Below are 24,681 nucleotides of genomic sequence, written 5' to 3'. Positions count from 1 at the left end.
CATTTCTGGAAGAAGAAACAAGAAAAGGAAGAAGATAAGAAAAGCAAGAAGATATCTTTAAAGCAACAAAGAAGAACTACTCACCGAAGACTGCTCTTTAATCAACGGAGGATCCAATGCTTCGGGTCAAGTTGAGGATCCACCGATAGATAACCAGGATGCTTCTGGTTTGGATTTATTGTTCCTGCTTGATATTTTCCTTATTTATTTTAGGTACATCTGGCAGTGATTAATTTTTCATGACTTTCTGGATTTTCATTTTTATTGGCCATCAGGCTAGTATTTTTTTTTAATGGTTGGCCGGCGTTATGTGCTATTTCAGCCAATCAGATTGTGGAAACTAAATCCCCAATCTGATTGGTGGTAGTACACCATGTGACAGAGTAATTTTAGGTCGAGTATGTGACGTCATCCAAAGGGAGTCACAAGGTGTACTATAACCAATCAGGTTGGGGATTTAGTTCCCACAATCTGATTGGCTGAAATACCATGTGACGTCGGCCATGTTGAAATTAGTGATGTCATCTTGAAGGGAAATGAAGCACAGCCATTCTGATTGGCTGGCATCATTCCCTTTAACTGATGTCATTAAAAAAAAGGGCACATGGTTTTAACAGCCAATCAGATGGCTGTTGAACCATTTCCCGCCCAAATGGAAAAGGAAAAGGTGGAATCCATACGGCAGAACATCCCCTCTGTTTCTTCCCCCCATCCTACACCTCTTCCTAACTCTCCTCCTGCCTTCCTTGAGTCTTTTTCCACTGTCTCAGATGAGGATGTGTCGCTGTTGATCTTCTCTTCTCCCTCTACCACTTGCCCTCTTGACCCCATTCCCTCCCATCTCCTAAAACCTCTAGCTCCTACTATAATCCCTACGCTTACACACATTTTTAACTCCTCCCTCTGCTCTGGAACATTTCCATCCTCCTTCAAACATGCAAAAGTCATACCATTACTCAAAAACAGCAAGCTTGACCCTACCTGTCTTTGTAACTATCGACCTGTCTCCCTCCTGTCTTTTGCCTCTAAACTACTTGAACGTCTTGTATTCTCTCGCTTGCTCCATTTTCTCAACACCTATTCTCTCCTAGACCCTCTACAATCTGGCTTCCGCACTGCTCACTCCACCGAAACAGCCCTCACTAAAATAACTGACGACCTCCATGCTGCCAAAGACAGAGGTCATTACACTCTGCTCATATTACTCGACCTCTCTGCAGCATTTGACACTGTGGACCACCCTCTTCTCCTCCACATTCTCCATACTCTAGGTATTCGGAACAAAGCTCTATCCTGGATCTCATCCTACCTCTCCCATCGTACTTTTAGTGTCTCTTCTGCTAACACCTCCTCCTCCTCTATTGATCTCTCTGTGGGGGTACCCCAGGGCTCTGTCCTGGGACCTCTTCTCTTTTCTCTGTACACACTCTCTCTAGGTGACCTAATAACATCTTTTGGGTTTAATTATCACCTCTATGCCGACGACACACAAATATACTTTTCAACACCCGACCTTACACCTGCTATACAAACCAAAGTTTCTGAATGTCTCTCTGCTATATCATCCTGGATGGCCCTCCGACGCCTTAAACTCAACATGGCTAAAACAGAGCTCCTCATACTTCCTCCCAAACCTGGCCCTACTACCTCCTTCCATATTACTGTTGGAACTACAATCATTCACCCAGTAGCCCAAGCACGCTGCCTAGGGGTCACATTCGACTCCTCTCTCACATTCGCCCCTCACATTCAAAACATTTCTAAAACTTGTCGCTTTTTCCTCCGCAATATAACTAAGATACGCCCTTTTCTCTGTTGTTCGACTGCTAAAACTCTGACTCAGGCCCTCATTCTCTCCCGTCTTGATTACTGTAACCTCCTGCTGTCCGGCCTTCCTGCCTCTCACCTGTCTCCCCTACAATCTATCCTAAATGCTGCTGCCAGAATCACTCTACTCTTTCCTAGATCTGTCTCAGCATCTCCCCTCATGAAATCCCTCTCCTGGCTTCCGATCAAATCCCGCATCTCACACTCCATTCTTCTCCTCACTTTTAAAGCTTTACATTCTTCTGCCCCTCCTTACATCTCATCCCTAATTTCTCGGTATGCACCATCCAGACTCTTGCGTTCTTCTCAAGGATGTCTTCTTTCTACCCCCTTTGTATCTAAAGCCCTCTCCCGCCTTAAACCTTTTTCACTGACTGCCCCACACCTCTGGAATGCCCTTCCCCTCAGTACCCGACTAGCACCCTCTCTATCCACCTTTAAGACCCACCTTAAGACACACTTGCTTAAAGAAGCATATGAATAGCACTGTGGATATTCTAAACACGATACATAATGCTTGGCCCCCTGCAGACGCACTTACCAGAACTCCCTCCTACTGTCTCTGTACGTTCTCCCTACCTACCAATTAGACTGTAAGCTCCTCGGGGCAGGGACTCCTCTTCCGAAATGTTACTTTTATGTCTAAAGCACTTATTCCCATGATCTGTTATTTATATTATCTGTTATTTATTTGATTACCACATGTATTACTACTGTGAAGCGCTATGTACACTAATGGCGCTATATAAATAAAGACATACAATACAATACAATACAACGTCACAAGCCATATTTAAGGCCGTGACACCTCATTTGAGCCCAAGAAGCCGAAGAGACAGCATCGTGTTGTGGATCTACCATTGGGATTTTGGATTTACAGATGAAGACAGAAGATAAAGAAAATTTAAAAATAATTACAGAAGAAGTGGATTAAAGAGAAAAGAAAGAAGAATTGGAGTACCTGATCCGGATCTTCATGGCGGATGGCAAAGGATGCCGTTTCAGGCATTTGCGATACGTGAGCTTCCTGATTCCACAGGAGTCGGAGCCCAACGCTTCTAAAGTTAAGTCAAATATTGAATGTATGTAAATGTATTTTTTTTTACAGGTTTTTCGATTGGATATGATTTTTTTTTTCATTGCACATTGACTGATAATGTATTCATCTGTACCCCTTTAGGGTACAGATCAATACATTATTAGGCCAACAATTTGTTTTTAATTTCTTGCTTTGTATTGAGTGTATTGAGTGTGATTTTTTTCTATGTGTGTTTATTATGTGGATGTAATTGTTTGTCATTTTGCTGCCTTATTTTTAATTTTTGTTGCGATTTATTTTCTTTTTTAATTAATGATGTCTTGTGTTGGGTAATGCTTTTAATGGTTGTGGTACCGAGTTGTTTAATTAATTCATTGCGTTGTTGGGTAGTGGTTGAATTAATACATTGTTGTGTTGGTTAGTGCTTGTGTTAATTGCATTTGTTGGCTAGTGTTTTTAATTTAGTGAATTGGGGTGTTTAGGTGTTTTGGAATGTTTTATTATTGTGTCATTTGTGCATTAATGTATTTTGATTAGGTGCCCATTGAGTGCTATAGTGACTTATCAGGCCTATACTATATGGGTATGATGTACCACCATGTCACTCAATGGGTACAGGGTGGTATAGTGGGTCAGAGTGGGTGGATAGATAGCAAGGTGGGTTAACCCCTTAATCATTTTAGCGGTTAATAACCGCTATAATAATTAAGGGGTTAGGGGCCATTAGAATGTATTTTGCTATGTATTCTTTATGGCAACGGAAGACATGGCCCTGTAGTAAGCTGACGAGAACACCCTTCACATTGGCAGGGATAAGTAGAATGGTTTTTATTGACTTTATTTATGCTGCCTGGTTAATGTTGTGTTTAATAATGGGCAAATAATCTATTATCCATATATGGATAATAATGATTTTGCCCATTACTGTACTGTATGTGTTTGGAGGGGGGGGGGGAGGTGTTATTAATTGAAATGTTTTGTTTTTTACATACAGGATTGGAACCGCAGGTAGCAGCACTCACGGGGACCACCCGAGGACCCCCGGGTGCCCATGAGTACCACCCGAGGACCCACGGGAAAGAACTGGGGGCCCCAGAGACCAGCGGGGACCAACAAAGTGCCCCCCAGACCCCCGTGGGAACCACCCGGGGGACCCCAGACATCCGTTGTGATGACCCGGGGGCCCCCAGACACCCACGGGGAACACCCATGGACCCCGTTGAGGCCCACGGACACCTGTGGGGACCAGCTGGAGGCCATGGAGCCTAGCGGGGACCACCCGGGGGCCCCCAGACACTCGTCGGTACCCGCCAGGGTGCACAGTGGGGCCTGCGGAAACCCGTCGGGACCACCCGGGGACCCCCGTCGGCCTATGGTATTAATCGTGTGTGTAAAAAAATAAATCATGGTTTTACGGGGGAACACATGGGATGGGTTGTGTATTTGTTGTGTATTAGATATTGAAATGTTATTGGGGGCCTAGGAGGTGGCTAGTAGTGCTGTGGTGTGTGTTTGTGTGTTTATTGTGGGTAACAGGGGTGGGTGAAGGTGGTATTTGGCCCTTGGTGGGTGTTTAGACCTTGCGGGTGTGTAGCAGGAGGGGTTAACCCTTTCATTATCTTAGCGGTATTAACCACTATGGTACTGAATGGGGTTAACTCAATTCGCAACCCCCCTCCCCCCCCCGCAAGGCCTAAACACCCACCAAGGGCCAAATACCACCTTCACCAACCCCGCTACCCACAATAAGCATGGCACGGGTGGTTAACCCCTTCATTGCCTAAGTGGTTAGCCGCTAAGGTAATGAAGTTGCCTGCAAATGCATTTTTCCTGCATGGGATTCATGCCGGGGGTCTCCGGTGCTAATATTAATGGGTATCAGCTCCAGAGACCCCGGCATCAATCCGATGCAGGAAAAATGTATTTTATTTTCTAAATCCCGTCTCGCGAACTTTTTCTGGCGTTTGAATTAGGGGAGAAAGTCGCCATTCTAGAGCCACGATAGGCATCGATAACCTACACGCAGCTACTAGAATTGCACGAGTTTATGAACATTATGAAAAGTGGCGATATGTGGCTTATCGCCGCTCACTCAGCGATTTTGATTTTAAATAAAATTATGGGGGGGGGGGGGGGCAATTCAGGCCTTTATCGCCCACTTATCGAGGTTTACTGAATAGCAGTAGGCTTTTTGGGCGATAAGTGGCTTATGAACGCTTACTGCATTGGCTCCCATGATATACTATATCTTATATTGGATAATTTATGTCCCAATGTCTTGTTAAAGGTTTAACATTTTCCCTTTTTTTCAATGGCCTTTCTAATATCTAATCTCTGTGCATTCATCATTTTTAAAATATCAAACTTTTTTTGTCAAAATTGTAAAGGTGGCACGAACAATCTATGAGATAGAGCACAAAGGTGTTGTCAAAAGTATAACATTGTTTAGTCAAAATCAGATTACCTGTGTGACAATGTAGGAATGTTGTAGATAGAATACGTATGCTGTGGCACATTATGCAGCCATGGCATTTGACACAGTCAGCTTTAAATGGAATTTATACAATTCACAAGCTAGTAATTGTTAATATTTTAGCCTTGGGTCTGACTCAACTAGAATTTATATACAGCTGTTATTCCATGTTAGGCTTCTGTGTCAATGTCTTTGATTGTATAACATCCAAGGAAAGGATATGCCAATTTTGATTGCTAGATCTGAAGAACTCCCTCATAACATGAAAGTATTTTGTAACAATTGTAAGTCTATATTATTCCATAGTAGGGGACTTATGATGAAGTATAACTCTGCCTAGGGTGTGGCCTAAGGAGAAGGCAATGTTCAGCTGGAGCCACACAGAAATGCTGAGGCATCAACTTGACAATACAACGTCATCACCTCGACACCCGGAAGGAACGCGCGATGGCTCGTAGTAGCATTCGCAACAGACCAGAGGGAGAGAGGGTGAGACCGCAGCATGAAAGAGATTGCCGTTAAAGGAGCGCTGCTCTGCTGACTTATATGCCACAACCTTGTGCTTTAGTGCAAGCACTTTACTTGTGAGTGAGACTGATCATTTACTTTGCTTTTATTGTATGAATAAATTGACCTGCACCATATTGTGGTGTTGTCCTGGGCTCTTCTAATCCCCTTTATTTCTTACCCACTTAAGAGTTTTGGGAAAAAAACTCTTGAAGAAACACGCACCACCTATAAGCCTCAAATCTATGGACATTATTCTAGGATGAAATTGACATCATGGCTCCTTTTGACCTAACATATTCCTCCAATCCAATGCGCAAAGTAGGATGTTTTTACTTTTTATAACTCGTAGATTTGATTTCTATGATACACCAGTTATAGGAATCTGTTAGCAATCCATTTTAGGTTTAGGCAAACTCTTGTGGATAACTGATAAGATCAACAACTTGAACTATTTGTGAACAAACACAAACTATTGTTTATTAGTATGGGGTGAAAGCTAGATCTATGCAAAATGTTATTGGTAAGTTTATGGCAAATGTTAGAAGCTAATATGTCAATGTTTTTGTAGATTATTACATCCAATAAGTTAATTGGTTTAAATTCAAAGTAACATGTACATTTAAAGGCAAACTGCACCCTAAACATGGTATGAAGTCTTCTTATTCTTAAAAAAAAACAAAAAACTTTTTGACACTGTGATCTTGTTTAAGTTTAAGGTGCCGCAGACATCAATGTCATTTTACGTAGCTTTCTCGATTGAGGACAGAAAGATGTAATGTTACTAAATCTATCCATATAGATACTTCAAAAACCAGTGATAAGAGATGTGAGAACATTCCAAGATTTGCTTTTCTGGAATTTCAATCAAACCTTTCAAAAATGTGAAAGATCCACAAAAAATTAGATTGAACATTTTGCACCAAAATGCCCCAAATTGCTAAAAGTTCACCATTTTGCCTTTTTAAGGTGGCAAAATAGCAGCTCAACAACTTGTTTTGTTACATGTTTGATTGAATTTCAAAAGTAAAATTGAATGAAATTGCAATGCCCATTGGAACTTCTCGCCAAATCGAAATAGATGATATTCGCCAAGTTTGACCAAGCAATGAAAAAGTCTATACCAGTGATAGATCACTGCGGAAGAAATTCAGTCTTAAATTAAGAATGTCAATTAAAATCAGAATCTTTTAAACACACCATCTCCTGCTATAATCAAACGGTCCCTCTCACTAAGGCAGTATCATAAATGGCATCACAGAATCGGACAGGTGGACACAAGAGAAATGCAGACACAAGGGGTAGCCATGAAGTCCTTTACTTGGAATAATTTATCATGATTATTTCCCGATAAGTTGAGGTGTCTAGGCTTTTAATCAAATGTATAAATGTTTGGAGGTTGTCATTATTGTCCCATACATAGGATTTAACCATTTTAAATTTGAACAAGAGGTAACAATGACACACTCATTAGCTATAGGTACCTTGCTGCTTGCCTCATTTCAAATGTAATTCAAGATAGGCTGTGCATAAAATTGGTCGTTTTGCACACACTATATTTACAAAAAGTAATGTGTAAAGTGTAATTTATCAAGTACTGATAAAGCAAAGAAACAGAGTTATAAAACTGAAATTATACAGACGTCTTAATTTTAAACTACTGACTGTCAGGGAGAAAAAGATAATATCCCAAATAACAATTGGACATATGTTTGTTGTTTATATTATTTGGGGGATTTTTAGACAACTGACTGCAGGATATATGTATTTGCAGTGAAGAAGGACGATCGATGCAACAGCTGCTCCAATGTTATTCAGACTCACCAGGGAAACTTGGATAAAATCAAGGCTTTATTTAAACGATATAAAACGGATACTGTAACAAACAAGACTCAGAGACCTCCTCCCACGCGTTTAAAGAGCAGTCATGCTCGAAACGCGTGGGAGGAGGTCTCTCAGTCTTGTTTGTTACTGTATCCGTTTTATGTCGTTTAAATAAAGCCTTGATTTTATCCAAGTTTCCCTGGTGAGTCTGAGTAACATTGGATCAGCTGTTGCATCGATCTTCCTTCTTCACTTTTATGCCTTGATCGTGGTCATACAATGGAGGGACGCCAATCACCTATCTAGATGCATCACTACGCCAGGAGAGAAGGGGAACGGTATCTATCGTGAGTAATCATACTCTATAACGGTTTATTTACTGTGCTATATGCAGCCGAACATCCATACATTGGATACGGGTCTGCACTCAGTTACCCCTCACGCATTACGCATCTCCATCTAGGCATGATCTCCATATGCTCCGCATACACTCTAATAACTTTTTTTTGCTCATACAGCCTACAAGTGTGTTTACCCTTGAGCTTCCAGACGGTCTCTATTGCATATATGTATTTGCAACCTCAAATTTGGTAAATACAGTATTTATTCCAAATAACGATAATATTCTTGTAAGTGTAACGGTGTTTTCCCTGGGCCCTAGTGATCCTGACCCATATGTAAGAAAATCCCCCCCCAATTACATGGAAGTGTGAATGTGTGGTGCACCTGCTGGCAACAGGACTCTTGAGTCTCCCGCTGGTTGGTATAGGGGAATATCACCATGACAGGCGTCTGAGATAATGTCTCTGAGTCCTACTCACATTCGATGCAGCGCCTCCACCCCATCAGGATCTCTGCGGCCGCAGGGGTATGTATCTGATGGGGAACTACTCTGTGGTACCTCCTTCTACAGAATGACTCCACACTCACAAAGAAGGGATGTAGTGAACAAGGGCATCTTTATTGTCATCTTATTAGGCAGACTGCCCCTCATCGCGGTCGTGCTCAGCCGCCCATCTTGTTGAGGTTCCCCTTCAGAAATTTCCTCCTCTCTCAATAGAGTTGGCTCACCTCTCCCCTAAGGGAGATCACCATCTGTGTCAGGTCCCTGAACACAGTGTGCAGTCAGCTAGCACTTGAATCTGACAGCCTTGATTGCTGCAGACACTTCACCTTGAACTAGAACATCACTGAACAACCACTAACTTTTGGCAGTCCTGTGTCTTATATAGACTCAGAAAACAGGCACACCTCTGTATCACTAACAGTGGACACAGAGCATGTTTTCACTTCCCTTGTTACATATGACACCTCACCAGGGTGTGAGGGCAAACCTCCATGATTGTTGCTGGCAACCCTGCATACTTATCAGGCTTACGGCCAGCATGAAGGAGATATGTACACCAATTTTACACATGGCTACATTCTCCCCCTGGTGAAACCCAACGACCCCGGCTGGGATCTAAATTTGTGAAACCTTTGTCCAGGTAGCATTGCAACACATCACAAAATCACAATCTTTATCATAAAACACATTATTTCAACACACACATGGTCACAGTATAAACATAATTGCCCACAGTACATCCTGACCTGCAAGACTGCACTGCTCCTGCGGAGAACCCAATCAATAATAGTGCCTAGGGTCTGGTTTCTGCACCTCCCTACCATTGACATCCTTTACAGTCTCACTATATGTTCTAGGTGGCCCATTTTCAGGCCTATACTCCATCCTATTCATGAAAATGTTGCGCCCAAATGGAGATCCTTGATAGATATTTAGGATCTTATGCTATGTATATAGCCTCCTATGGATATGGAGATAAGTCTGTGATGTAACCCCCACACAAATGATGTCAGTCCTGATGTAAATTCTCAGAGCGTATGTTGATAAGCGCTCTGAATCAAGGTGACATATATATGATGTATAGGTATAACATCTAAGCAAAGCAAGGCAGGAATCTATGTGTGACCATCTGTTAATGTGTGACTGCTGTATAAGTCCCATTCAAACATTAGAAGCTGCTTAATGTTGAGGAGGCACTCTATAGGTATAACCCCTAGATCCTGATAAAACAAAGGTCAATAAGTATGTACTCAATATGAGGATTGATGCAAACACCCTTAATAGGGTACCTAAGACAATGTTTTAGCCCTGGTAGTGTAGAGAAAAAAGTGGCTTGGCTATGGGACTTGTGAAGGGAATACTTGTGCATCCTCAGTGAGGTCATAGGCAGCTAACTGTGTATATCCTCTGTACAAGATATATATTGGCTGCAATGGTTCAGAAAGTGTATACCATTAATCCACACAGACCCCCATGTTTAGGGAAATGCTGGTTGATAAATGCATACACCCATATGCAGCCAGACTGTGCTGGAGGTATGAACAGGTAATAGTATGGATCTTCAACATGCGGTGGATATAGTTGCAGAGGTAAGTATAGTGTATACCAATACCCATATACACCCACCCAGTCAGGGAAGTGTTAAAGGGTAGTCTGCAATAGAAACACTCATGGGTGGCTGATCCGTGAAGTTATTCACGGACAGAGATCCTTGAAAAGGGATATAACCCCTTTAAATCCCGTCAGCCCAAATAGCACATAGAGATAATGTTTATCCAGTAGAACTTCCTCAATAGTTTCAATTGATATGGGCTAATTGTGCTAAGGGTCACTTGGAGGATCAGTAAACTAGTGCTGCTAACAAACCGGCATGCAACAGCTGAATGAGGCAGAGCCCCGGTGGCAGGTAAGTATCATATGGTGAGGTTTGGTGTAGACCGATAGCCCCCATGGACCACCTAATCAGCAGGTAAGTGCTAGATCATACATTTAAAATAGATGGAACACATGTATAAATATCTGACAATGCATTGTCCCCTACATCAGCGCTGATCATCAGTATATCAGCGCTGATATGCTCGAGGACAAGCCTAACTGTATGGTGGATCGATAACGGCCCCGGTAATACAGAGAGATCCTACAATGTAATTCTCACACGTAGGAGCAAAGTTTCAAACCACACGCGGAGCACTGAGCGTAACGCAGCTTGGAACAATGTCAATAATGCTGCATTCAAATGAAAAGGCTTCCCGCGTGTTAGAGTAGGTGAGTCATATCCCTCGAACATGGGCGCCCACCACCTGGTTTCCTTCTCCTGTACCCCCTTAGCTATGGCTACAGTAGGCTCGCTCTCTTCCGGTTCTCCCCCTGAAGAAATTCCTGATGTCCCAGTAAACCTAGAATTTTATCCAAGGCGCTTAGGCCTACCCCTTACGTTAACAGTACGATCATTACCAGTGCTTGATGACACGTTGCGCAAAGACATTTCCCTCCCCGATCTCTCGTCGGAGGTGAAACAGTCCCCCCAGTCCAAATTCGAACCAGTCCGTTCATCGGATGTTTCCCGTGACTCCCCTGACAACCCTTGGCTCGACTGGGACCCAGATGAGGAGGTGACAGGGGCAGGGGTTTTAACTAGGGCTGGGGGCTGGGCATAGGGAAAGGCTAGCGGTCAATGCAGGACTACGACCCGCAACTTCTCGATACCATGACCGGTACCAGCAGGTTGGGGTTCAGGCTCACCCGTCTCATGGTTCCCAGGCTTCCGCAGGGCCTGCCAGCTCTTTCTCTTGGCTGCTCCAGCCGATCAATTACAGCACGGCGGTCGCGAGGCGCGGCCATCTTCCATCCGGTTCCGCAGTGTCCGCCGGAAGTGAAGTCATCGATCTCGTGGGACTCATCGCCGCCATCTTGGGTTGGGCTCCCCACCGGAACCTCTTCTTCCACAACGACGTCCGCCGCCGGAAGTGAAGGTTCAGCTTGGAGCTCCGCCTGGGCCTGGGCTAGGCCTTCCGTCTTCGCCGCCACCGACGCCTGTGGAGGGTAAGGGTGTATCTTACCGCTCCGTCAGCTGTCGATGTGGCCTCCTCCACCTTCCGTGCTGGAAGTCACCATGGCCGTGGGACTCCTCCGCTCCGGTTGCCTCCGCACAGGTGATCTCGGCACATCAAGACTCCGCTCCGCTGCTTTGCAGGTAAGGCCTGGTTCTGTTATAGCACCGCTGCAGTGGTCCGCCAGTAGGCGCATCACCACCGATGTCGGGCTTGCTTGTTCTTCGTCTGAAGATGCAGACTCCAACTTAGGTAGTGGCACTCCCGCAGGGGACCAACAGCGAGGTTCCAGGTTCTCACTGTGGTAGCAGGCCCCTGTTTCTTTAGACTCTGATGCGATCATTAACAGCGATCCCCATTCTCCGGGATCAGCTTGCTCTTCCTTGACTTTGGGCGAGGCTTCAGCCGTCAGCTTGGCTGTCTCCGCTCCCGCCTCCACGGTCTGTTCCGGCACAAAGGGCTGCACAGCCCACAGTTAGTGAATGCCACATTGAGGGTCACCCGCCTTGATCACCAGGAAGCCTCCTCGCAACGAGTAGGGGTGTGCTGAGATGTCCATCTCTTTTCCGCTTGCAGCGCTGGTTACAGGGGACACTTTGCACAGTGGTCTTGCCAGTTCACCAGCTCCTCGCAACTGAAGGGCAGGGGTCGTTCCTTTAACTCCTCCCTCAGCTAGCTCCACTCTCATTTGGCAAAGGTAGAGACCCCTCCCACTGGTGGATATTAGGGGAGGGTCCCACAGATTCACTGGGTAACCCAGCACTGGCTCTGAGCCTTTCATAGTCCAGGAGGGCGCGGCCACAGCTTTCGCGCCATACACCCCAGCAGGGTGGGGTTCTCTTTTTGGCGCCAATCCCGGCCAACTTTCTGCAACTTTAGCATTTGCAGAATTCTCTGCACTCGGCCCACGCGGTCTCCCAGTGAATGCCACATTGAGGGCACCTTGCCATGGTACTGGCTACTCCACCCAGCAGTCGGCACTGCATGCACAGGCATCGTATAGTCTTGGAGTCACCCGCCTTGATCACCAGGAAGCCTCCTGGCAACGAGTAGGGGTGTGCTGAGATGTCCATCTCTTTTCCGCTTGCAGCGCTGGTTACAGGGGACACTTTGCACAGTGGTCTTGCCTGTTCACCAGCTCCTCGCAACTGAAGGGCAGGGGTCGTTCCTTTAACTCCTCCCTCAGCTAGCTCCACTCTCATTTGGCAAAGGTAGAGACCCCTCCCCCTGGTGGATATTAGGTGAGGGTCCCACAGATTCACTGGGTGACCCAGCACTGGCTCTGAGCCTGTCACAGTCCAGGAGGGCACGGCCACAGCTTTCGCGTCATACCCCCCAGCAGGGTGGGGTTCTCTTTTTCGCGCCAATCCCGGCCAACTTTCTGCAACTTTAGCATTTGCAGAATTCTCTGCACTCGGCCCACGCGGTCTCCCAGGGAAGCGGGAACCGCCATCTTGGTTTGCACGACCATTCACAATAGCAATTGTGGTAGATCTTTGTACAGGGATCACCGTCTGGCAATCAGGTTCTCCATCCACACCGCACATAACCACAATGTCCTCAACACTGTCCTCCAGGGTAGCACCCCGGGATCCTAGACAGGACAAAAACGGCGCGGCCACAGCCTTGGCGCCGCTCCACAACAGACTTGCAAAAGTTCCTCCTTCTGCAGCTCTCTCTTCTGTGGCATACACACCACGTGCGCTCGCTCCATCAGCCGCAGTCTGCCACATGGGACTCTCCGCACCGCGCGGAGCTTCTCTACTTGCGTTCGCCATCTTTACTCTGTAATTTCTATTATCACACATGGTGCTCCTCTCTGCGGGGCATCTGCCATTTCAATGCAATAAAGAATGCCACGATGCACCACCTACATGTATCTAATGTACGCCTGACTCATGTTCCACTACCTCAGGCTAGGCTCACTCTCTCTGTGTATGCTGTGTCCACCTCCCTTCAGTCTGCGCTCTGCGGTAAGTGTCCAGGTTACTGGCTAGAGTACTCTGGCTTCTCCCATGCAGTACTAGGGCGTCTACCTACTGTTGGTTATCACTAACGCAGATCCTCTCCAGAATTCCTGACCCGCGTTAACCAGGCTATCCCTTCAGGCATCCTACGACTAGCTGCCTCAAGGTGACTGGGACAGCTATAGCCCTGTCTCCAGACCCACTTTACACTGCTCAGGATCCTAGGTTGTGCTTTGCGAGCTGACAATTCCATCACACTCCTGACTACCCCTAGGCTCCGTCCCCATACACAGCACTGACTGGCAGCATACACTCTCCCTGTTTCCTAGTGTGCCTAGCAAAAGCCTGTCCTGTTGATACAGATCTCAGCTGCGCCTCCAAATGTAACAGTGTTTTCCCGGGGCCCTAGTGATCCTGACCCATATGTAAGAAAATCCCCCCCAATTACATGGAAGAGTGAATGTGTGGTGCACCTGCTGGCAACAGGACTCCTGAGTCTCCCGCTAGTTGGTATAGGAGAATATCACCATGACAGGCGTCTGAGGTAATGTCTCTGAGTCCTACTCACATTCGATGCAGCGCCTCCACCCTATCAGGATCTCTGTGGCCGCAGGGGGATGTATCTGATGGGGAACTCCTCTGTGGTACCTCCTTCTGCAGAATGACTCCACACTCACACAGAAGGGATGTAGTGAACAAGGGCATCTTTATTGTCATCTTATTAGGCAGACTGCCCCTCATCGCGGTCATGCTCAGCCGCTCATCTTGTTGAGGTTCCCCTTCAGAAGGTTCCTCCTCTCTCAATAGAGTTAGCTCACCTCTCCCCTAAGGGAGATCACCATCTGTGTCAGGTCCCTGAACACAGTGTGTAGTCAGCTAGCACTTGAATCTGACAGCCTTGATTGCTGCAGACACTTCACCTTGAACTAGAACATCACTGAACAACCACTAACTTTTGGCAGTCCTGTGTCTTATATAGACTCAGAAAACAGACACACCCCTGTGTCACTAACAGTGGACATAGAGCATGTTGTCACTTCCCTTGTTACATATGACACCTCACCAGGGTGTGAGGGCAAACCTCCATGATTGTTGCTGGCAACCCTGCATACTTACCCTGCATACTTACCCTGCATACTTACCCTGCATACTTACCAGGCTTATGGCCAGCATGAAGGAGATATGTACACCACTTTTACACATGGCTACATAAGCAACACAGAAATATATATTCTGCAGATTGTAAGACCAAAGTAAGTTCTACAAATGTTTTTTAAAAAAAAACACATGTAGTATGTGGAGCTACATGTTAAAGAGTCTTTTAGCACTAAGCATGAAAAAGAACCCTACAAATTATATGATAAAAAAAATGTAGCCTCTATTTTCTATTGGTGGAGTTTTTTTTATGTAAAAGTCACATAATGGTGCTTTGATCAGGGTCACTATCCCGGATGTCACACCTGTGAGCATGTGACTTGTATATGTGACAAGGGATAAAACACACAGGTATCTTGCTGATCCACTTTTCTCCCCTGTAGGGTCCCTCAAATGAGTAATATCTCCCCTCAAATCTGTGACAAATATAACCTTAAATCTGTGCCGCAACCAAGGATAAAGAAAAGTCTCATCACTAGGGGGTCCTTAGTCTTGACATTGCTTGTAGCATCATCACATGTTTATTTAATACAAATTATTTTTCTATTGGCATCAAACCTCTTTTTTTTGTCATTTTTTCATTTGAGTGCTGGGAACCCCCCTATCCATTTATTCCTTTATTAGGAGGGTTGAGTTCCCTCCAAGTTCCCCTGCACCATATCTTTACCAATATCCTTATTTTACTCAGGGGAGTGCTGCCTATCACCCATACTTTGAATATATTTTGTCACATTTACTCTTCAAAGTTAACATTTTCATTACATACTGATCTTATAGCACATTGCAATTCGGTCAAAAAGGAGAATTAAGAAAAAATCATTTGCATTAAAGCATTTAAATAGCCTGGACTCACGACTCACTTTTCCCCTTACCCTGTTATCAACCATTGTGGTCAGTAACTGTACTTACTACTTTTCCTACTTTCTCTAAATCTCTCAACATACCATTTAGATGGTAGGCTCTCCAGTGCAGGGATTCATTTTCCTGTTGTGTGCTTGAATGTTTTATAGAAATGTTGTATTTTAATTCTCTGTATTGCTTTGTATACTATATACTGTAAATAAAAATATTCATACTGTACATACAAAATAACTACGTTTATTGTTATTATTTGCTGTAGCTAACAATTTACATCCCCTTTTATAAAGTAGAAAACATGCTCATGTACTGTAAAGTTTAGTAGTATCATCATGGATTTTACTGCAATATGTAAAAAAAAAAAAAAAAAAAAAAAGAATATGACAATGTAACAGAGCCTCAAATGTTAATATAATTACAGAATATCACACTTTTATCTAATTTGGAAAAAGACATTCACATACCATTTATCCACAGTGTTTGGAGTAAATGTATTGCCTAATATATTTTAATTATCCCAGCCACCCTTCCTCATTTTGTATGGAACATAACAAGCTGTCAGCTTATTTGTTTCTTTAGCTGCCTGGCTCACAATAAGCTAGAATGTCACAGATGGCCATTCAGATGAAGATTCTATACTGCCCACAGGCCGCTCACCATTCTGTTATACAGAGAGACAAGATTGTATAGCAGATGTAGAACCATTTGCATTCAAACATTTATTTTGAAATAATTCTTTAAATTAATATAAGAAAAAATATTTTTTTTAAATGGACATTTAATACATTGCCTTACTGGTGTTATATGATTTGATATACAGTACTGTAACAGTGACTTGTTACTGTTTGAGAAAAACTGCCTCTAAATCCAGCAGGGAGCTGGTTAATTGCAGACAGGCAATTAACTAGACTCCACCTGGCCACATTAGAGCTCTAAGAAAAGCCTCCTGTTGGAAACAGGAGAGAGATTCCTGAGTTCACAAATGGGCTGACACAGGAAAGCAGAGAATCCTGCATACAGACACTGTCTGACACCCAGGCATCTATATTTGCTGGACACAGAGGACCCAGGAACCTGCCAGAGACTGACATGGAGGGCCATCTGCTTAAGGTACCTCCTGAGACTTTGGGATGATAGGCTAGTAAGGGGGAATATCCCTCCAGTCCTGCAGATAGGGTCTGGGAAAGTTGGTTAGCCCTTACAAAGGGTTAGGGGTTTGTTATTTTGTTGTTTTTGTATGTTTTCCCTGGATAAAGGAACAGGATCATTTAAACCAAGATATCATTTCCCCCTAACCTATGCACACATCTCTTACAAGTACATATGTACATGTACTTATAAACTGCAGTATTTCAGTTTATACTAATGTTAAAATTAAATTCTGTATTCAACAGAAACACTTCAGAAAGCAGTTAACAGAATGTGTAAACAATCTTTAAAAAATGCTGATTTGAATTCTTTACTGTAAACCCCTATAGGTTCAGGAAAAATTAATTTTCAAGATGCCCTACTTCTCACATTTTTTGCAGACAGCATCTCTACTGTATATTGACCTATTTTAAAATATAGTTGCCTTTCAAATGTTTTACTGTGAATTTAAATAGATCAGGAAAATAAAGGTTTTAATCTCAATACTAGTCCTGCATTATGCAGTACAAATGATAGAGAGAGAAAGAGAGAGCCCCTACGCCTCACCCATCGTAGTAGTGAGGAAGAAGAATGGTTCGATGAGACTGTGCGTCGATTACCGGACACTGAATAATCGTACAGTATCGGATCAGTACACTCTTCCCCGCATAGAAGAGATTCTCAATGCCTTAAATGGGAGTCAGTGGTTCAGCGTAATAGACTTAAGACCTGGGTTCTACCAGGTACCAATGAGTAATGAAGATCAGGAAAAGACTGCCTTTGTCTTTCCCATAGGCTTCTACCAGTCTCCGTGGGGACTACAAGCCCCATAGTGCATAGCGGCAGACAATCAGCTCGTTAAGGACAGCCAATAGGACTTGGAGGATTCCCTGCACAGGACGATACATTTTGCATGCTGGGAAGGACAAGTCAGTCGGAGCTGGGAGACAGACAGGGTAGGTTGTAGGTGCAGGGCGTCTGTGGCCCCTGCACTAGGCCAGAGAACCTCCTGATAGGGCCCAGCTTTGCCCAGACTCATATATTTAGATTGTGGTTGCTACAGGGAAAGACCCTTAGGTAAGGACACTGACCCATCAGTTGTTTGAGATCAGGGACACAGTTGCAATGCTGCGCAACCCTGAAGATAGTGATCTGAGCTCAGATCACCTGGCAAGGTACCAAGATTGTCTGAACGTGGGACACTCCAGCTGGATACCACTCACACGAAGGAGGACCCACCACAGATGCAGAACCATCACTGGATCGGGGAATCCAGCACAGCTATCCATCAGCGGAGCACCCGGCAGGTACCTATATCTTTAAGTGCACCAACCAAATAGACACACCATAGTGGCAGCACTGACTACATATAGGGGTGGGGGTATATTCTCATGGACATCAGGGTGGTTGAGTGCCCGAGGGCCCCATCAGGTACTGTGGACACAGTGTGGGTTACATGGTGGTGGGATAAGGCCCTGTGAGGCTGATGGGATAGCTGTAACCAGCAGCATTACTATCTTCATTTTCACTGCATGACAAAAGAACTACAAACTGCAATGCAGCCATTGCGAAGAAGATAAAGACAAGATTGTAAATTTGAAAGAAGACGCGACCTACTGTATTATTGTATTATTCATTTTTACATGATTATCCTGCAAAAATAAAATTGTTCCTTCTTTAAATTCAGGAGAATCCTTTGAAACTTGTGTGTGGGGGTCGGGGGGATTGGGGGAGAGGTGTGTACTGTATGCAGGATTATTATTTCAAAGAAATCTTTTGAACAGGTCATCAGAATGTTTTGAACTCCAAACCACAAAATAAAAATTACAGTATGCCACCCGACTCATAAAGTACAGTATACACGACTGTAGTGTAGAATTAAAAGCTAGTGATTGATTCTAAGAATAGCAAAAATTGTTATGCAAACCAATGTCGAGAAACAATATAAAAAAAAGGGTCTATTTTTTTTTTCAGACTTGAAATTCCCATTGAATGAGTAGTAATTCTCGCCAAAGCCCCATATTGCATGCGTTTCAACAAGGTTCCAACGAGACACACATACGCATGCGTCTAAATGTGATGACACGCATATGCGTTTCAACAAGGTTCCAATGAGACATAAACGCATGCGCCTAAATGTGATGACACGCATATGCGTTTTGAAAGTATTGAATAATAAATAATACATATAGAATAAAAGATATACACAATATTTGTAGGGTTTCTTAACAGCGTTAATTACATATGCAAGCATACTTTATAAGGTTTTGTATAACGCTCTCTAAATGTTTTGCCTAATTGGATTTTTAACAACAGGTAATGCCAGCACCAGTAGACTCTTTACACTAGGGAAAAGAGGGCTACATATATAGTAAAAGCAATAAATATGAAATAGCTCAAGATAACGTCCTGGGGAAAATTAATTTACCAAAACTAACTAGAGAAGAGCTGCAGATGCTAAATGTACCAATCAATGCTGAGGAAATAGAGAATACTTTTAAAAGTATTAAAAATGAGAAGGCTCGGGGGCATGTCTGAAAGCCAAGCAAAGTAGACACACAAGCAGAGAGCTCCGTGCAGGACTGCGGAGCTTCGCCCCCAAATAGTTCACAAACCCCAACAATAACCATTAAAAAGGTGACAAATAAGCAAAGGACCCCCTGTGATTTGAGAAGACAAGCGGCGGCGGCGCGAGCAAGGAGAGGACATGTGAGCAGAGCCTGGAGCTCCAGAGGTACCCTTAGCGTGGAGTCCAACATGGCCGGCGGGCGTGAATGAAAGAGACCCATGCTGCCGGCAGACTACCCGAGGTGCCGCTTTAGAGAGGAGGTAGGAGGGAAAGCAACAGGGAACCGGCCGGTGGGAGACCCATCCTAGCACTGCAGAGGGAGGGCAGCCACAGAGTAGCAGCTGTCACGGCGGCAGCGAGGCACGGAGTGGTGGCCATTTTTGGCTCCACGCCAGCCCAGAGCGCCGTCGGAAGACACGGATCGGCCCCCCCCCCCTCCCCACATACTGTATTAACCGGCACCGAGCAACTCCTGCCGAGCAGAGGGTATGAGACCTCCCCAGACAGCATACACCGCAGCTAACAGCCAACAGACACCAAAAGTTTCCCCAGCACCCAAGATGGTCGCCAGGGACCTGTGACTGGGGGAATGGGCAGAGGGGAGATAAAAAGACCAACCTGCTGGCGGGGGCCAGATTGAGAAAACAGGGGTAAAGCCCAGAAGGACCAGGAGAGCCCCCACTAGAAAATAGAGTGCTGAAGAGTCCATCTGCAAGCCGCACCCCCATCCCCCCCCCAAAAAAAAACAGTGAACACCATGCTTCCCAAGACATCACTGCGGATACAGTACCCACTACAATCCTGACAGGGGCGAAGTAAAAAAGACCAAGAAATGATAATACTACCAAGGAACATGCAGGACAAGATAGAATGATACCTTGGGGTGCTGACCGGTAATCAACACCAGAGCATTGTAATGAAATAACAAACACCCCGCCATCCACAAAAAAATGAAATAGAAGCCAAGAAAGAGGGGGGGAATACAAGAACGAACAGAGTGAATTTAAAGGAGAGAGGAGGGGGAGAGAGAATCCCAACAGAGTGACAGAATGCCCCCCCCCCCCCCAAAAAAGACACAAAAACCAGAGGCATGAACTTTTTTTAATAAAAGGCCAATGAACCTGAATACGCCCAGAAAAGAGGCAGGGGCCCCACCAAGAGACCAAGAGGAGACAGAATCGGACTCCGAATTGGAGAAAGAGTCAAGCTTTAACAGAAACATGAGAGCTTGGGTTGAAAAAATTAAACATACATTCCACGAGGAACTGGAAAGTGTCATGAATGGGCTCAGATCGGACATCACGGCGGTGGAAGAGAGAACTAAAAGTCTGGAAGAAACGATGGAGACCGTCACAGAAATCCAGATAGATATGGAATCAGATATCAAAATACTCAAGGAACAAATATTTGAGCTGCAAGAAGTGAGAGAAGATGCGGAGAACAGATCCAGACGAAACAATATTAGGATAAGGAATGTCCCGGAGACTATAAAACCAAGAGATATTAAACCATACCTACAGAGACTGTTCCAGAGTATACTGCCTGATGCTAATGGTGAAAGGCTGGAAATGGACAGAGCACATAGGGCATTAAGACCCAGAGATTACGAAGGAAGAGGCCCCAGGGACATCATAACCAGACTACATTTTTACTCAATGAAGGAAGAAATACTCCACAAGACCCGGAACTTCGACACAATCTCCTTTGAGGAAATAGGACATCCAGATTTTTGTGGATATCGCCCCTGTAACATTGGCGAAAAGAAGAGGCCTGAAAGATATTATGAGCCTACTCAGAAGTCGAGGAATCTGATACCGATGGGGCTTCCCCTTCAGCCTCCAAGCCTCACACAACGATAAACAGGCAATGATGAGGAGACCGGACGAAGGCCGAGAATTTATCGAATCTCTTGGGATAGAAATCACCCCAGAATTATCAGCAAGATTGCAACAGAGGCAAACACCCCCCCCTCCCCCCCCGAGGAGAGAGGCATGGAACAGGTCCAAAGCAAGACCAGGATAAACAAAGGAGAGAGATCCAGACTCAAGGATCCTTAGAACCGAGGCTAACCCGGAGTCTTGAAGGAGAACCTCTTTCAGGGAAGTAAAGACATGAGGAAGAGTTAAACTGAATATCTGGAGTGACCTAAACACGTTTCTTTAGGTTCCAGATCTATGGAGCCGATGATAGCAAAGACTAAGAGAACAAGAAGTTGGCGGACATGGACGCTAGTTGTTTTAGAATATATGTGATTAAGGTAGAATGTGGCAAGTTTTTGTTTCTGTATACACTCAGTAAAAATTAAGACCTAGTTTAGCTAAGACGGTTCCCCTAGAAAAGTTTGTATCTCAATAGAGGTTCAATTAAAATTTAAACCAAAGCTGAAGGTTATAATATGTGTTCCTCGCTTCGGTCAAGGTTTTTTTTGTTTGTTTTTTCCTTCTTCTCCCTTTTCTCTTTCCTCTCCTCTCCCCACCAACAACCCAGACTCCATCTGAGAACTTAATCAGTGGACAAGCAGGTTGGAGCTGAAAAGGCAAGGTGGTGGGTCGGACGGACTAAAGACCACATATATCATAACATCCCCCCACCACAATTCCCCAAAGGTCAAGTCAAAGGCCCAGGATGCATATGGGCTTCACCCCCACACACGTTAAACTAAACACACTCTATTCCCCTAATCCTCACTTAAGTTTTTACCTTTTTCTTTCAACCACACCCAACCATGTCCACTACACCTATGCTAAACAAGCTCCAAAGCTCGAGGGGGGAAAAAAAAACAAAAGTTACATACAAAGCGAAGGAAATCCGCTTAAATGACTAGCAAGCTAAAAATAATATCTCTAAATGTTAAAGGGTTAAACTCACCAGAGAAAAGAAAACGAATGTTCCGAGACTTTAAGAAAAATAAGGGCGACATTTACATCATACAGGAAACTCATCTTAGCAGAGAGGATACAGCACGGCTTAGAGATAAGATATTCCCCCAGATATACCACTTGCCAGCACAGCATAAAAAAGCGGGAGTGGCGATTCTTTTTAGAGCAACGACACCCTTCTCGATAGATAAGATAAAGAGGGACAAGTCAGGAAGGATGATTATTATTTCAGGCAAACTGGGTACGATAGACATCACCGTAGCTAACTTATACGCGCCCAACGAGGACCAGGAGTCCTTTATAGAAAAGTCCCTCCACACTATTACTGTATGCAACATAAAAAAGGGAGGTTAATAATCGGGGGGGATTTAAACATGGTATTAGATGCCACAAAGGACAAGGCGAAACCCTCCCATAAAGACCATAATTTAAAACCCGAAAGAAATAGGAGATTGGAAAAAATTGTAACCGAAAATGCTCTGATAGATACATGGAGGACGATGAACCCATCCTCTAGGAGCTACTCATTTTACTCAGCCCCACACGATCAATACACAAGAATATACTACATATTAATATCTAGAGACCTCGCAGACAGTATATTCAGCGCTGAAATGGACAATATCACATGGTCGGAACCACGCCCCTGTAGTGCTAACATTAAAAGATATAAAACAAGGCCCTCCAGGGGGGAGATGGCCGCTAAACGACTTATTATTAGGGATACCCGAAACTAGAGACTCTATAGGAGAAGCTTTACGAGACTATTTCTCACAGAACGATAACAGCCAGGTCAGCGAGTCCACCCTATGGGCGGCCCATAAGGCTACTCTGAGAGGCAAAATTATCAGTGTAGCAACATACAGAAAAAAAGAAAAGAATAAGAGACTAGAGAAACTGAATGACAGCCTGAAAAAAAATGAGTAAAAGTATCAACAGGCACCTTGAAAAGAAATAAGAATGAGAATAGATAGTAACAGGAAGGAAATCAAAAATATACTACTAGAGGATACAGAAAAAGCAATGAGATGGACGAACCAACTCTATAATGAAAGAGGGAACAAAGCAGACAAATACTTGGCGGCAAAATTAAGGAACAAAGGGCATCATGCAGTAAGCAGCGAAAAATGCATTAGCCAGTTTTGCAATTAGCCATGTTTTTGGCATGTTAAACTCGATGTATGCTGTAAGGGCCGAATGCCTGGCGAATGAATGCGCCACCACCATTTGATAAAATGGCTAGTAACCCGTGGCGAGACGGCTGCCTGGCGAGAAGCTGCCGAGAAGCCGTCCCCTGCCGAGATGTGTTTGCAGCAGAGAGAGATCCGCTGCTCTCTCGGCGCAAACATCGTCACATTAAAAATTATTTTTTAAACCATTTTTATTCATAGTGTACATGTGCAGGGGGTCTCTGGAGCTGAACCGCATTGGTTTCTGGTCCAGGGACCCCCTGCTTCCCGAGATACAGGCCCCTTTTTGAGGTGCCGGTATCCCTCTGCATTTAAAGGTCCCGATCACGTGACCGCAGATTGTAAACAAAGATGAGGGATACCGGCACCCCCTAAAGGGGCCTGTATCTCGAGAAGCAGGGGGTCCCCGGACCTAAAACCAAAGCGGTTCAGCTCCGGAGACCCTCTGCACATCTACACTATGACTAAAACACACATATCAATAAACACTTGTTCCTTACCTTTGCGGCTATCTGCTATGGTAGCGAAGCAGCATGAATATTTTTTTAATAATACTGTACAGTGATCAGGGGGTCCCCTGAGCTGAACCGCATAGCTTTGTGGACCAGGGACCCCCTGCTTTCCGCGTTACAGGCCCCTGTATGTGTGATCGGGTGGGCAGTGTCGCCGCCATGTTTATAGCGTCCCATACGCTACGTGCCGCAATAAACATGGTGTAACTCGGGAAGCAGGGGGTCTCTAGCCACAAATCAATGCAGTTCAGCTCAAGGGACCCCATGCTCCCGTACAATATTATTAAAATACATTAATGCTGCTTCATTACCATAGCGGATAGTCGCAAAGGCAATCAAGGGGTTAACGCATAATAGTATGTTTATTGGGGACAATTGCCCCCAATAAACATAGCAATACACAACATACAACACGGTAATGGGCAAACTTACTATTATCCACAAATGGATAATAGTGCAGTTGTCCGTTTAAAATACATACAGAACAATAAATACATTAAATACATATAGCACTCACCCATGTCCGGCTGCCACGATGAAGGCCATCCTCATCTTCATCCTGCTAATGCCCCTTCCGCTTCAGCAAAACAGACACAAGAATAAAAACATCCAATGTAATGTCCCCTAAGCCGTTAATCACCATAGCGGTTGTTAACCGCTACAGTCATTAAGGCATTAACCCACCATCACCCACATACCCTTCCCGACTACCTCCCCACCCCTTGAGGCCTAACCACCCTCACCCACTACCCACAAGGGAGTCGTACCACATACCCTTAGGGCCAAAACACCCTCCCCCCACCACATACAGTACAATAATGTGCCAAATAACTATTATCCAGATAGGGATAATACA

The sequence above is a fragment of the Ascaphus truei genome, chromosome 2, assembly GCF_040206685.1.
Source record: "Ascaphus truei isolate aAscTru1 chromosome 2, aAscTru1.hap1, whole genome shotgun sequence".
In the NCBI taxonomy this organism is placed as follows: domain Eukaryota; kingdom Metazoa; phylum Chordata; class Amphibia; order Anura; family Ascaphidae; genus Ascaphus; species Ascaphus truei.
This window is presented reverse-complemented; position numbering follows the sequence as displayed.